Source organism: Mastomys coucha, unplaced genomic scaffold (genome assembly GCF_008632895.1).
Source record: "Mastomys coucha isolate ucsf_1 unplaced genomic scaffold, UCSF_Mcou_1 pScaffold7, whole genome shotgun sequence".
Classification (NCBI taxonomy): Eukaryota; Metazoa; Chordata; class Mammalia; order Rodentia; family Muridae; genus Mastomys; species Mastomys coucha.
The window spans coordinates 91,337,279-91,353,326 of record NW_022196913.1 but is presented as its reverse complement, the minus strand read 5'-3'; positions in this window follow the sequence as shown (position 1 = coordinate 91,353,326).

Sequence of the window (16,048 nt, the reverse complement as noted above, 5' to 3'; positions counted from 1 at the left end):
TCCTTATTGGCTGATGCTCATAGTGCTGAAGGTGCTGCATCCACTACCAAAGGAAAACAGAAATCATCAGCTTCACCCTGTTAAAGAAACAAGCTGCCTGGCAAGATATACCCACTTGTGAAAGAGTAGCATGAACATAATGAGAGAAACCAACTGCATTTTGTTTTTTGTTGTTGTTGTTGTTTTGTTTTTAAAAATTGTATTGAAGACCCACTTGATGAGACAGAACCAAAACATGATGCTCTCAGTGGAGCCAAGAAGCAGTGGACTCTGCAGGGAAATTTACTGCCATTATTCTGCTAAGAGGTCGTAGTAATACAATGACTAATGACTTATCATGTTCACAGATCTGTGTATAGCTCAACCCTTATCAGAGAAGCTTCTCTTTCAGTAGATTGCAATTAACACAGAGAACCCCAACTAGTTAATGTGTAGAGCATAAGAGATTTCAGAATGCTCAGCCAGAAATATGATGTATATATCACACCTCTCCTCAAAGGTTCAGGACAGAGAGAGGACAAATGTAAGAGCCAGAGGTGGTGGGTGACTTCATAGAAACAGTATTGTCCACACATAACAGGAAAGATGCACCCCTGAACTCACGACGATTTCAACAGCAAGCACAAAGCAAGCTCAAGCTAAAACTATACAAACTCCCAGGATTGTGGAGACAAGGTGGTCACAAAGTCCCACTCCCAGCTGAGAGACTATTGGCATTTGATTGCTGATAGGTGAGAAAAAGTCAGTTTTCTTTAATGATATGATACCTGTCATATTGGCCATACAGGAGTACACATGACAGGACTCATGGTTCCAGCAGCATATTTATAGAAGAGGATGGCCTAGTAGGTCATCAGTGGGAGGATAGGCTCTTGCTCCTGTGAAGGCCCCAGTGTAGGGGAATGCCAGGGCCAGGAAGCAGAAGAGGGTGGGTTGGTGAGCTGGGGAAGGGGGGAGGGAACAGGGTTTTTTTGTTTTTTTTTTTTTTGGGTTTTTGTTTGTTTGTTTGTTTGTTTGTTTTTTCGAAGGGGAAACCAGGAGAGGAGATATCATTTGAAATGTAAATAAAGAAAATCTCCATTAAAAAGAAAAGTAGGTCAAAGAGATGAATATTCAAAAGGAAGAAGTCTAACTACTACTATTTGCAGATGATATGATGGTATACTTTAGTGACCCCCAAAATTCCATCAGAGAACTCTTAAACCTGATAAACAATTTCAGCAAAGTGGCTGGATATAAAATTAGCTCAAACAAATCAGTTGACTTCTTCTACTCAAAGGGTAAACAGGCTGAGAAAGAAATTAGGAAATCAACACCCTTCACAATAATCACAAATAATAAAAAATATCTTGGTGTGACTCTAACCAAATAAGTGAAAGATCTGTATGACCAGAATTTCAAGTCTCTGAAGAAATTGAAGATCTCAGAAGATGGAAAGATCTCCCATGCTCATGAATTGGCAGGATTAATATAGTAAAAACGGCCATCTTGCCAAAAGCAATCTACAGATTCAATGCAATCTCCATCAAAATTCCAATTCAATTCTTCATAGAGTTAGAAAGAACAATTTTCAAATTCATCTGGAATAACAAAAAACCCAGGATAGCCGAAACTATTCTCAACAATAAAAGAACTTCTTAAGGACTTGCCATCCCTGACCTCAACCTGTATTACAGAGCACTCATGATAAAAACTGTATGGTATTGGTACAGAGATAGGCAGGTACATCAATGGAATAGAATTGAAGACCCAGAAATGAAGCCATTGTTACTTGATCTTTGACAAAGGAGCTAAAACAACCATCCAGAGGAAAAAAATCAGAATTTTCAACAAATGGTCCTGAAGAAAACTGCAAATGGAACCATACTTATCTCCTTGTACTAAGCTCAAATCCAAGTTAATCAAGGACCTCCACATAAAACCAGATACACTGAAACTAATAGAGGTTAAAGTGGGAAAGAGCCTTGAACATATGGGTACAGGGAAAATTTTCCTGAACAGAACACCAATGGCTTATGTTCTAAGATCAAGAATAGATAAATGGGATCTCAAAATTGCAAAGCTTCTATAAGGCAAAGGATACTGTCAATAGGACATAACAGCAACCAACAGATTGGGAAAAGATTGAAAGATTGTTACCAATCCTACATCCAATAGAGGGCTAATATCCAATATGTACAAAGTACTCAGAAGTTTTACTCCAGAAAACAAAATAACCGTATTTTAAAATGGGGTACAAGGCTGAGCAAAGAATTCCCAACTGAGGAATACTGAATGGCCAAGAAGCACCTAAAGAAATGTTCAACATCTGTAGTCATCAGGGAAATGCAAATCAAAACAACTCTGAGATTCCACCTCACACCAGTCAGAATGGCTATGGTCAAAATCTCAGGTGACAGCAGATGCTGTCGAGGATGTGGAGAAAGAGGAACACTCCTCCATTGTTGGTGGGATTGCAAGCTGGTACAACTATTCTGGAAATCATGCTGGAGGTTCCTCAGAAAACCAGACATAGTACTACCTGAGGACTCAGCTATACCACTCCTGGGCATCTACCCAAAAGATGCTCCAATATATAACAAGGACACATGCTCCACTATGTTCATAGCAGCCATATTTATAATAGCCAGCAGCTGGAAAGAACACAGATGTCCTTCAACAAGAGAATGGATACAAAAAATGTGGTATATTTACACAATGGAGTAATACTCAGCTATTCAAATCAATGACTTCTTGTAATTCTTTTTTTTTTAGATGTTTTCTTATTTACAATATCTCCTTTCCCAGGTTCCCCTCCAAAATAAATAAATAAATAAAAATAAAATAAAATAAGAAAAAATAAAATAAAAAACCCCAAAACTAAAACAATCACCTGTTCCCTCACCCCTCCTCCTGCTCACCATCCCACCCCCTCCTGCTTACTGGCCCTGGCATTACCCTACACTGGGGCATAGAACCTTCACAGGGCCAAGGTCCTCTCCTCCCATTGATGGCCAGCTTGGGCATCCTCTACTATATGTATGGTGTTGGAGCTATGAGTCCCCCCATGTGTACACTTTGGCTGAAGTTTTAGTCCCTGGGAGCTCTGAGGATACTAGTTAGTTCATATTGTTATTCTTCCTAAGGTGCTGCAAACCCTTCAGCTCCTTGGGTCCTTTCTCTAGCTCCTTCACTGAGAAGCCTGTACTCAGTCCAATGGATGGCTGTGAGCCTCTACTTTTGTATTAGTTGGATACTGTCAAAGCCTCTCAGGAGACAGCTATCTCAGACTCCTGTCATCTAACATTTGTTGGCATCCACAATAGTGTCTAGATTGATGATTGAATATGGGAAGGATTCCCAGGTGGAGCAGTCTCTGAATTGTCTTTCCTTCAGTCTCTGCTCTATAGTTAGCCTCTACAACTCATTCCATGGGTATTTTGTTCCCCCTTTTAAGAAGGAACTAAGTATCCTCACTTTGGTCTTCATTCTTCTTGAGTTTCTTATGGTTTGTGGTTTGTACTTTGTGAATTCTGATCCTCTAAGCTAATATTCATTTATCGGAGAATGCATACCATGTGTGTTCTTTTGTGATTGGGATACCTTGCTCAGGATGGTATTCTCCAGGTCCATCCATTTCCCCAAGAATTTTGTAACTTCATTGTTTTTAATAGCTGAGTAGTACTGCATTTTGTAGATGTGCCACATTTTCTATACCATTCCCACATTGAGGGACATCTAGGTTGTTTCCAGGTTCTGGCTATTATAAATAAGGTTGTTATGAACATAATGGAGCATGTGTCCTTATTATATGTTGGAGTATCTTCTGGGTATATATACCCAGGAGTGGTATAGCTGGGTCCTCTGGTAGTAGTACTAAGTCCAATTTCCTGAGGAACCACCAACCTGATTTCCAGAGTGATTGTACCAGCTTGCAATCCCACCAGCAATGAAGAAGTGTTCTTCTTCTCCACAACCTCTCCAGCATCTGCTGTCACCTGACTTTTTTGTCCTAGCCATTCTGACTGGTGTGAGCTGGAATCTCAGGGTTGTTTTGATTTGCATTTCCCTGATGACTAAGGATGTTGAACATTTCTTTAGGTGCTTCTCAGCCATTCGGTATTCGTCCATTGAGAATTCTTTGTTTAGCTCTATACTCCATTTTTTAATAGGGTTATTTGGTTTTCTGAAGTCTAACTTCCTGAGTTCTTTGTATACATTGGATATTAGGCCTCTATTAGATATAGGATTGATAAAGATGTTTCCCCAATTTGTTGGTTGCTGTTTTGTCCTATTGACAGTGTCTTTTGCCTTACAGAAGCTTTGCAATTTTAGGAAGTTCCATTTGTCGATTCTTGATCTTAGGGCATAAGCTATTAGGGTTCTGTTCAAGAATTTTTTTTCCTGTGCCTATGTGCTCGAGGCTTTTTCCCGCTTTCTTTTCTATTAGTTTGAGTGTATCTGGTTTTATGTGGAGGTCCTTGATCCACTTGGACTTGAGCTTTGTACAAGGAGATAAGAATGGATCTATTAGCCTTCTTCTACATGCTAACCGCCAGTTGAGCCAGCACCATTTGTTGAAAATGCTGTCTTTTTTCCACTGGATTCTTTTAGCTCCTTTGTCAAAGATCAAGTGGCCATAGGTTTGTGGGTTCATTTCTGGGTCTTCAGTTCTATTCCATTGATCTACCTGCCTGTCTCTGTATGAATACCATGCAATTTTTATCACAATTGCTTTGTAGTACAGCTTAAGGTCTGGGATGGTGATTCCACCAGAGGTTCCTTTATTGTTGAGAATAGTTTTGACTATCCTGGGTTTTTTGTTATTCCAGATGAATTTGAAAATTGTTATTTTTAAGTCTGTGAAGAATTGAGTTGGAATTTTGATGGGGATTGCATTGAATCAGTAGATTGCTTTCAGCAAGATGGCCATTTTTACTATATTAATCCTGCCAATCCACAAGCATGGGAGATCTTTCCATCTTCTGAGATCTTCTTCAATTTCCTTCTTCAGAGACTTGAAGTTTTTGTCAAATAGATCTTTTACTTGCTTAATTAGAGTCACACCAAGGTATTTTATATTATTTGTGACTATTGTGAAGGGTGTTGTTTCCCTAATTTCTTTCTCAGCCTGCTTATTCTTTGTGTAGAGGAAGGCCACTGATTTGTTTGAGTTAATTTTATATCCAGCTACTTTGCTGAAGGTGTTTAACAGGTTTAGGAGCTCTCTGGTGGAATTTTTGGGGTCACTTAAATATACTATCATATCATCAGCAAATAGTGATAATTTGACTTCTTCCTTTCCAATTCGTATCTCTTTGATCTACTTTTGTTGTCTAATTGCTCTGGCTAGGGCTTCAAGTACAATATTGAATAGGTAGGGAGAGAGTGGGCAGCCTTGTCTAGTCCCTGATTTTAGTGGGATTGCTTCAAGTTTCTCTCCATTTAGTTTGATGTTGGCTACTGGTTTTCTGTATATTGCTTTTACTATGTTTAAGTATGGGCCTTGAATTCCAAGACTTTTATCATGAAGGGATGTTGGATTATGTCAAATGCTTTCTCAGCACCTAGTGAGATGATCATATGGTTTTTTTCTTTGAGTTTGTTTATATAGTGAATTATGTTGATGGATTTCTGAATATTGAACTATCCCTGCATCCCTGGGATGAAGCCTACTTGATCATGGTGGATGATCGTTTTGATGTGCTCTTGGATTCAGTTTGCAAGAATTTTATTGAGTATTTTTACGTTGATATTCATAAGGGAAATTGGTCTGAAGTTTTCTTTCTTTGTTAGGTCTTTGTGTGGTTTAGGTATAAGAGTAATTGTGGCTTCATAGAATGAATTGGGTAGAGTACCTTCTGTTTCTATTTTGTGGAATCGTTTGAGGAGTATTGGTATTAAGTCTTCTTTGAAGGTCTGATAAAACTCTGCACTAAAACCATCTGGTCCTGGCCATTTTTTTGATTGGGAGACTCTTAATGACTGTTTCTATTTCATGAGCAGATATGGGACTGTTTAGATTGTTGATCTGATCTTGATTTAACTTTGGTACCTGGTATCAGTATAGAAAATTGTCCATTTCATCCATGTTTTCCAGTTTTGTTGAGTACAGGGTTTTGTAGTAGGATCTCATGATTTTTTAGATTTCCTTAGTGTCTGTTGTTATGTCTCCCTTTTCATTTCTGATCTTGTTAATTAGGATAATGTCTCTGTGCCCTCTATGGTTAGTGTGACTAAGGGTTTATCTATTTTGTTGATTTTCTCAAAGAACTAGGTCCTGGTTTGGTTGATTCTTTTATAGTTCTTTTTGTTTCTATTTGGTTGATTTCAGATCTGAGTTTGATTATTTCCTTCCTTCGACTACTCTTGGGTGAATTTGCTTCTTTTTGTTCTAGAGCTTTCAGATGTGCTGTCAAATTGCTGGTATATGCTCTCTCCATTTTCTTTTTGGAGCACTTAAAGCTATGAGTTTTCTTCTTAATACTGCTTTCATTGTGTCCCATAATCTTGGGTATGTTGTGGCTTCATTTTCATTAAACTCTAGAAAGTCTTATATTTCTTTCTTTATTTCTTCCTTGACCAAGTTATCATTGAGTAAAGTGTTGTTGAGCTTCCACATGCATGTGGGCATTCTATTGTTTATGTTGTTATTGAGGAGCAGCCTTAGTCCATGGTGATCTGAGAGGATGCAAGGAATTATTTCAATCTTCTTGAATCTGTTGAGGCATGATTTGTGACCAATTATATGGTCAATTTTGGAAAAGGTACCATGAGGTGCTGAGAAGAGGGTATATCCTTTTGTTTTAGGATAAAAAGTTCTATAGATAACTGTTAAATCCATTTGGTTCAAAACTTCTGTTAGTCTCACCATGTCTTTGTTTAGTTTCTGTTTCCATGATCTGTCCATTGCAGAGAGTGGGATGTTGAAATCTCCCACTATTATTGTGTGTGGTGTAGTGTGTGCTTTGAGCTTTAGTAAGTTGTCTTGTATGAATGTAAATGCCCTTGCATTTGGAGCATAGAGGTTCAGAATTGAAAGTTCCTCTTGGTAGATCATATCTTTGATGAATATGAAGTGTCCCTCCTTATCTTTTTTGATCATTTTAGGTTGAAAGTCAATTTTATTTGATATCAGAATGGGTACTCCAGCTTTTTTCTTGGGACCATTGGCTTGGAGAATTGTTTTCTATCCTTTTATTCTGAAGTAGTGTCTGTCTTTGTCACTCAGGTGGGTTTCCTGTATGCAACAAAATGTTGGGTCCTGTTTACGTACCCAGTCTGATAGTCTACGTCTTTTTATTGGTGAATTGAGTCTATTGATATCAATAGATATTAAAGAAAGGTAATTGTTGCTTCCTGTTATTTTTTGTTAGAGTTGGAAATCTGTTCATGTGGCTATCTTCTTTTAATTTTTATTTTAAAATTACTTTTTTGTTTTTTCTAGGATATAGTTTCCCTCCTTGTATTGAAGTTTTCCATTTATTACCCTTTGAAGGGCTGGATTTGTTGAAATATATTGTGTAAATTTGGTTTTGTCATGGAATACTTTGGTTTCTCCATCTATGGTAATCGAGAGTTTTGCTGGGTATAGTAGCCTGAGCTGGCACTTATGTTCTCTTAAGGTCTGCATAACATCAACCCATAATCTTCTGGCTTTCATAGTCTCTGGCGAGAAGTCTGGGGTAATTCTAATAGGCCTGCCTTTCTATGTTACTTGACCTTTTTCCCTCACTGCTTTTAATATTCTTTGTTTGTTTTGTGCATTTGGTGTTTTGACTATTATGTGGCAAGAGGAATTTCTTTTCTGGTCCAGTCTATTTGGAGTTCTATAGGCTTCTTGTATGTTCATTGGCATCTCTTTAGGTTAGGGAAGTTTTCTTCTATAATTTTGTTGAAGATATTTACTGGCCCTTTAAATTGGAGGTCTTTACTCTCTTTTATACCTATTATCCTTAGGTTTGGTCTTCTCATTGTGTCCTGGATTTCCTGGATGTTTTGGGTTATGATCTTTTTGTATTTTGCATTTTCTTTGACTGTTGTGTTGATGTTTTCTATAATATATTCTGCCCCTGAGATTCTCTTTCCTATTTTGTATTCTGTTGGTAATGCTTGCATCTGTGGTTCCTGACTTCTTTCCTACGGTTTCTATCTCCGGAGTTGTCTCTCTTTGTGATTTCTTAACTGTTTCTACTTCCATTTTTAGGTCCTGGATGGTTTTGTTCAATTCCTTCACCTGTTTGGTTGTGCTTTCCTGTAATTCTTTAAGGGATTTTTGTGTTTCCTCTTTAAGGACTTCTACTTGTTTACTTGTGTTCTCCTATAATTCTTTAAGAGATTTTTGTGTTTCCTCTTTAAGGGCTTGAACCTGATTACCTGCATTCTCCTGTATTTCTTTAAGGGAGTTATTCATGCTCTTCTTAAATTCCTCTATCACAATCATGAGACATGATTTTAGATCCAAATCTTGCTTTTCTGGTGTTTTGGGATATCCCGAACTTGCTGTGGTGGGAGTACTAGTTTCTGATGAAGCCATGTAGTCTTGGTTTCTGTTGGTAAGATTCTTGCGTTTGCCTTTTGCCATCTGTTTGTCTCTGGTTTTAGGTGTTCTTGCTGTCTGTGGCTGGAGCTTGTTCCTCCTTTAGGTCTGTAAGCCTGTGTCAGCACTTCTGGGAGATCATATCTCCTCAGGTAAGACCTGTGTGCAGTTGGCTGTGGATCAGTTGTCCCTCTGAGTCATGGGGTCAGAACAAACCCTGGAGACAGGCTCTCCACTTGCAGGGAAAGGGCAGAGAGGGCTGTGGATCTGCAGTACCTCCTTCTTGGTAAAGAGGGAGGTAGAAAGGATCCTGTGCAGGCTGTCCTTCCACTTCTGAGGCCTGTGCCTCCTGGCTGGTCCCACCTTAGAAGGTCACCAGAGAGAAAATGGAGATCTCACCTGAGTCTCTGTGTTGGAACACTCCCCGAAGGCAAGCTCTCCACTTGCAGGGAAGGGGCAGAGAGGGCTGTGGATCTGCAGAACCTCCTCCTATGTGAAGAGGGAGGTAGAAAGGATCCTGTGCAGGCTGTCCTGCCACTTCTGAGGCCTGTGCCTCCTGACTGGTCCTGCCTCCTCCTAGGTGTAGAAGGAGGTAGAAAGACTTCTTGTAATTCTTAAGCTAATGGATGGACCTAGAAAGTACTATCCTGAGTGAGGTAACCCAGTCACAAAAGAACACACATGGTATGCACTCACTGATAAGTGAATATTAGGCCCCAAAGCTCAGAATACCCAAGATACAATTCACAAACCATATGAAACTCAAGAAGATGTAAGACCAAATTGTGGATGCTTTAGTCCTTCTTAGAAAAGTGAACAAAATACTCATGGGAGGAAATATGGAGGCAAAGTGTGGAGCAGAGAGTGGAGAAAAGACCATCCAGAGACTGCCCCACCTGGGGATCCATCCCATATACAGTCACCAAAGCCTGACACTATTTTGGATTCCAAGAAATGCTTGGCACTGACAGGAGCCTGATACAGCTGTCTTCTGGGATGCTCTACCAGAGCCTGACAAATACAGAGGCAGACATTCATAGCCATTGGACTAAGCACATTGTCCCCAATGAAGGAGTTAGAGAAAGGACTGAAGGAGCTGAAGGGGTTTGCAACCTCATAGGAAGAACAACAATGTCAACCAACCAGATCCCCAGAGCTCCCAGGAACTAAACCACCAACCAAAGATGACACATGGAGAGACCCATGGCTCCAGCTGCATATGTAGCAGAGGATGGCTTTGTAGGGCATCAATAGGAGGAGAGGCCCTTGGTTCTGTGAAGGCTCAATGCCCCAGTGTAGGAGAATGCCAGGGCAGGGAGAGGGGAGTGGCGGATGGGTGGGGAGCACTCATAGAAGCAGAGGGAGGGGATACTGGACAGGAGGTTTCTGGAGTGGAAACCAAGAAACTGGATAACATTTGAAGTGTAAATAAATAAAATATCCAATTTTAAAAATATGTAAAAAAAAAAAAAAAAGAAGAAGAAGAAGCAAACAATGAGGAACAAAACATTCTTTCCCATAAGGACCAATTGACCAAAAGTAGTATTTTTTTAAAAATTTAAATAAAATATTTGTTTAAAATATTTTATTGAAAAATATTTTCCTAGGTAGTGTAATAGTTTTAATTAATAGAGCTTATTCTCATAGTCTCATATCTTTAAATACTTGACCTCATAGTCTCATATCGTTAAATACTTAACCAGTTTGTGTTACTGTTTGGGAAGAATTAGGCTATATGGTCTTGGAGAAGGTGTGTCAGTGGAAGCGAGCTTTGTGGCTTCAAAAGCATTCTTCCATCCCTGGTGCATTCTCTGCCTCAGCTTTTGGTTCTAGATGTGAGTGTTCTGCTTTTCCAGCTGCCATGGCTTCACCCAACCATCATGGTCTTTATCCCTTTGGAATTATAAGCTGAATCAAATAGTTGCCTTTTGTTGTGGTGTTTCACCACACCAATGGAAAGTTATTAACTCGGGTATCATGTCCTTCATGCTTGCTCTTTGGGTTGAAATGGAGTTTACGAATAGAGCTCTGCATTTTATATTGCTCTTGTCTTTCTTCTGGAAGTACCGAGAACAATTAATTTTAGGGGAAACATTAAAAATATCAGCCTTCTTGGCAGCCAGCACTCCATTTTTCTTATAGCATCTCATTTCTCTTTAAGAATATCTTCCCATATCTTCTTCTTAGGTTCTCTCATTGAATAATCATAACCCCATCTCTCATCCTAACTCCCTCTTGGTATGTCCTACCAAGCTATTGAAATCAGTCTTGGGTCATCTGGTAGCATAATGAAGAAGGAAGTGCTATTCTTGCTTTAGCATTCGGTACACAATAGCAGTCATCTAGAATATAAGAAGCACAGGAGGCAGTTAGTATATTTTGGGGAAAACCTCACAAGAAATATACGTTAAAATGAGATTCAAGGACATAAGTAAGAATGCATGTAGAAGAAATATCAGAATTGAATGTCATAATATATCAAATAGACCTAACATATCTATAGAATATTGTGCAAAAAACTCAAGAGCAGACATTGTATTTAGTAGCCTATGGATTGTGTAAAGCAGAAAACATAATAGAGCATAAAACAAATTTAGAAAAAGTGAAATAATTCCATGTATCCTTTCTGACCATAATATAATAGAGCTTAAAATCAATAGCAACTCATGGAGATTAAATAACTTATTCAGAAATGATGTAATGAATCAAAGAGAAAATCAAGAAAGAAAGAAATTTCCTGGAATTAAATGAAATCACAACACCACAAAACCTCTGCAACACATACAAGGTATTCTTAAGAAGGAAGGTTTGTAGCTCTAGACAAATATACTTTTAAAATCTTAGAAACAATTGATTCAATAATGCAACTCAAGAATTTGGAAAAGAAGATCAAAACAAATCCAAACTGAGCAGACTGGAAGAAATAACAAAACCATGCGGAAATTAATGGAACAAACAGAAAGAAAGCAGTGCCAAAAACTGAAAGCATGATTTTTAAAAAGATCATCAAGATCAACAGACCTTTGTCCCAACTGAACACAAGAAAAGAAAGAGGGGAGCCAAATTAAGAGAATTAGAGATGAATGGGGAAGTATAAAACAGACATTAAAGAAATTCAGACTTTTGTAAGGGAATACTTTAAAGATCTACATTCATTTAAATTAGAAAACTTAAAAGAAATAAATGAGTTTCCTGACTCATCCAAACCATCAAAATTGAACCAAAAACAGATCAACAACTTAAACTGACTCATAACAAAAAAGGAGGTTGCTTTGACCCACCATTTTTCCTACCTCCAAGAGGTGTAGGGGTAAAGAGGGGGCAGAAATGAAGGGAAAGGCTAACCAATGCCTGGCCCAGTTTGAGAGCCATGCCTTGAGAGCCTACCCCTAACACTATTAATGAGATTCTGCTATACCTCCAGACAGGAGCCTAGCACAATTGTCACCTGAGAGGTTTCACCCAGGAGCTGATGGAAACAGATGCAGAGACCCAGAGCCAAACATTAGGCATAGCCTGGGAAGTCCTGTGGAAGAATGGGAGGAAAGATTGAAAGAGCCAGAGGGGCCAAGGACACTACAAGAAAACCTACAGAGGCAACTAACCTGGGACCATCGGGCTCACAAAGATTGAACCACCAACCAGAGAGCATGCATCGGATAGACCTAGGTCCTCTGCACAGATGTAACAGTTGTACATCTCGATCTCCTTGCAGGACTCCTAACAGCAGAAGCGGGGGCTGTCTCTGACTCTGTTGCCTGCCTTTGGAGCCACAATAGGAAAAGAAGTGGCTAGTTCTACAGTAAATTGTTACACCAAGGAGGGTTGATATTCATGGGAGGCCTCCCCTTTTCTAAGAGAAAGTGAAGAGTGGAAGATAGCAGGGAAGGGAGAGGAGAGGAAGGAACTGTGAGGAGAAGTTTTGATCAGGGTGTAAAGTTAACTAATTAATCAGTTAGTTACATTAAAATTGTTATAGACTTCTAAAAGTAAAATTCTACAACAGAGGCAGGGGAAAACAAGGAGATCAAAATGATAATTAAAAAAATCTAACTGCAAAAGTAAAAGCCAATATGGATTGACAACAGAATTCTATCAGACCTTTCAAAGAAGATCTACAACTAATAATTCATAAGTTAGAAGAATTAAATTTCTTGAAAAAAAGAGAGAGAGAGCAAAAAAAAAAAAAAAAAGAATGAATGAGAAGAACATTTGCAAATGCTTCTGCAATGCCAGTCTCATGCTTATACCAGAACCAGGTAAAGAAAAAACATAGAGAGAAAACTACAGGCCAATGTCCCTGATAAATATGGATGCAAAAATCCTTAATCCTTAATCCTTATTGGCTGGCTCAATATCTAAGATACTATCATAAGTAACTAGAACCCTATAAGCAAAGTATAAAGTGACAGAGAAGAGATTATATTTAATGACAATTCCCAAGAACCTTTCAATAGCTGATAATAGACATCAAATGAACCATAAATTCATGAAATTCAGTGAGCTCTAAACAGCAAAAAATATTCCAAGATGTAAAACGGTCAAGCAAGGAAAGGCAAGAGATAAAGATGCACACTGTGAAAATATTTCTTAAAATGATAATAAAGTAATTTCAGAAATAATTAAAATTTTCTAAGAAACTTCATCTCCAGCAGAACTGAATTAAGCAATTTATCAACATAAAAAGGGCTATCACTACAAATTCTCAAGTGTGGGTGTGTATGTTTGTGTGTGTGTGTGTGTGTGTGTGTGTGTGTGTATGTGCATGATGTTTGTAGGTCAGGGCATACATGCCACAACATAACTTTAGAGGCCAGAGTTCAACTTTATAGAATCTTCTCTGTCCTTTCACTTTTATGTGGGTTTTGAAAATAAAACTTTGGGCACCAGGCTCATGTAGTAAACATCTTTTTCTACTAAGCTATCCCACGAGCCCAAATTATCACGTATTAAAAGACTAATAATATATTATTAAATTTTATCCCAATAGATTTAATAAGTTAAAGTACATATTCTTCTATAAAGAGAAACAGAAAATTTGAATGGCCTTATATTTCTATTTCTAGCAAAAATCTTAGCTTAAGAGAAACAGACATAACCATCATCAATAATGAATCAAATACTCAACAACGAAATATCAGTGCCAAAGAAACTCTACCAGAAAATAGGGAAAAGCTCCAATACAATCTACAAAGTGAGTATACCACACAATGAGCACATTAAATAAAACCTAATGAAGATATGGCAGAAAATTACATGCTGATAATCCTCATAATATAGACACAAAAATATTTTAAATATATATTTATATATTTTATATAGTTTTATATACCAACATGTAAAGAGGATTACAGAGTTTGATCTTAAACATCATCCCAAAACCCAGAGTTCCACTAGGTGGATAGAATCTTTGCCAGGTAGAGTCTAACCTTAAGTCATGAGAGACTTGCTCTTGAAAGAGGTTATAAGATCTCTCTCTCTGTTCTCCCTTTTCCTCTTTCTCTCCTTCTCCCTCTCCCTCTCTTTCTCCTTCTCCCTGTCCTGCCCTCACTCCCTTCCCCTCACTTATTGCTCAGTGGACATGAAATGAGCATTTATGATCTACCCTGTGTGTGATTTGCCAAAAGGCCTTGAAAACTGCTAATTGATCAAGGACTGGCAAAAGTATAGCCAGGTGAACCTTTCTCATTATAGCTTGATTATATCAGATACTTTGCTAGAGTGGCTGGAGGCTGATTATTTATGACACATCTTGACCCGCAATCCAAAGCTGATTGAAATCTACAAATCAATGTTACACTTCCCAAAAAAGTAAACATGAATGTGTCAATCTCAATAGATATAGAAAATCATCAACACATATAATAGTTGTCTTACTTTCATTTCTGTTGCTAAGATAAAATATGAACATTTACTTACTCTTCCTAAGCTTTATTTCTGCACTCTTATAACTTTTAGGATACACACAGAGACAGAGATACAGGCAAGGAGACACACACACACACACACACACACACACACACACACACCTACCTCCTGGTCTATCCATGCCTGTTAACTTACCATGATTGTCACTTTAGTCTCTGTGAGCCCCTGTGAGCCATGCTCAGTATGTTTTGTGGGCTGTGTTCTTGTGATGTCTTTGACTTCTCTGTATACCCAGATCTTAAGGAAGCATTTTCCTAATTGAGGTTCTTGTGTTGTGACAACATAAAACTATTCTGTACATTTGACCCCTATTCAACTTGACACATGAACACATCACTGTAAAGCCACAACCTTTCCTTTCTTGTACACCACCACAAACCCACATTACTGTAAACATTAGGATATAAAACATTTTACAAACTTAAAATACTAAAGCCTTACAAATTCAAACACTTTAAAAGTTCAGTCCTTTATCCTGTCTATTGGTGTGACTTTAATTAAGCAAGTAAAATATTTGTGACAAGAACTTCAAATCTCTGAAGAAGGAAATCAAAGAAGATCTCAGAAGATGAAGTGATCTACTATGCTAGTGGATTGGCAGGATTAATATAGTAAAAATGGCCATCTTGCTAAAAACAATCTACAGATTCAATGCAATCCCCATCAAAATTCAAACTCAATTCTTCATAGACTTAGAAAGAGCAATTTGCAAATTCATCTGGAATAATAAAAACCCAGGATAGCCAAAACTATTCTCAACAATAAAAGAAGCTTGGGTAGAATCATCATCCGGATCTTAAGCTGTACTATAGAGCAATTGTAATAAAAACTGCATGGTATTGGTACAGTGACAGGCAAGTGAATCAATGGAATAGAATTGAAGACCCAGAAATGAACCCACACACCTATGGTCACTTGATCTTTGACAAAGGAGCTAAAACCATTCAGTGGAAAAAAGACAGCATTTTCAACAAATGGTGCTGGCTCAACTGGCAGTTAGCATGTAGAAGAATGCAAATCGATTCATTCCTATCTTCTTGTACAAAGCACAAGTGGATCAAGGACCTCCACATAAAACTAGATACACTGAAACTAATAGAAAAGAAAGTGGGGAATAGCCTTGAGCACACGGGTACAGGGGGAAATTTCCTGAACAGATCACCAATAGCTTATGCTCTAAGATCAAGAATCGACAAATGGGACCTCATAAAATTACAAAGCGTCTGTAAGGCAAAATAAACTGTCAATAGGACAAAACAGCAACCAACAAATTGGGAAAATATCTTTACCAATCTTTCTTATATATGATAGATATATACAAAGAAATCAAGAAATTAGACTCCAGAGAACCAAACAACCCTATTAAAAAATGGGGTACAAAGCTAAACAAAGAATTCTCAACTGAGGAATACCGAATGGCTAAGAAGCACTTAAAGAAATGTTCAACATCCTTAGTCATCAGGGAAATGCAAATCAAAACAACCCTGAGATTCCTCCTCACACCAGTCAGAATGGCTAGGTTAAAAAACTCAGGTGACAGCCGGGCGGTGGTGGCGCACGCCTTTAATCCCAGCACTTGGGAGGCAGAGGCAGGCGGATTTC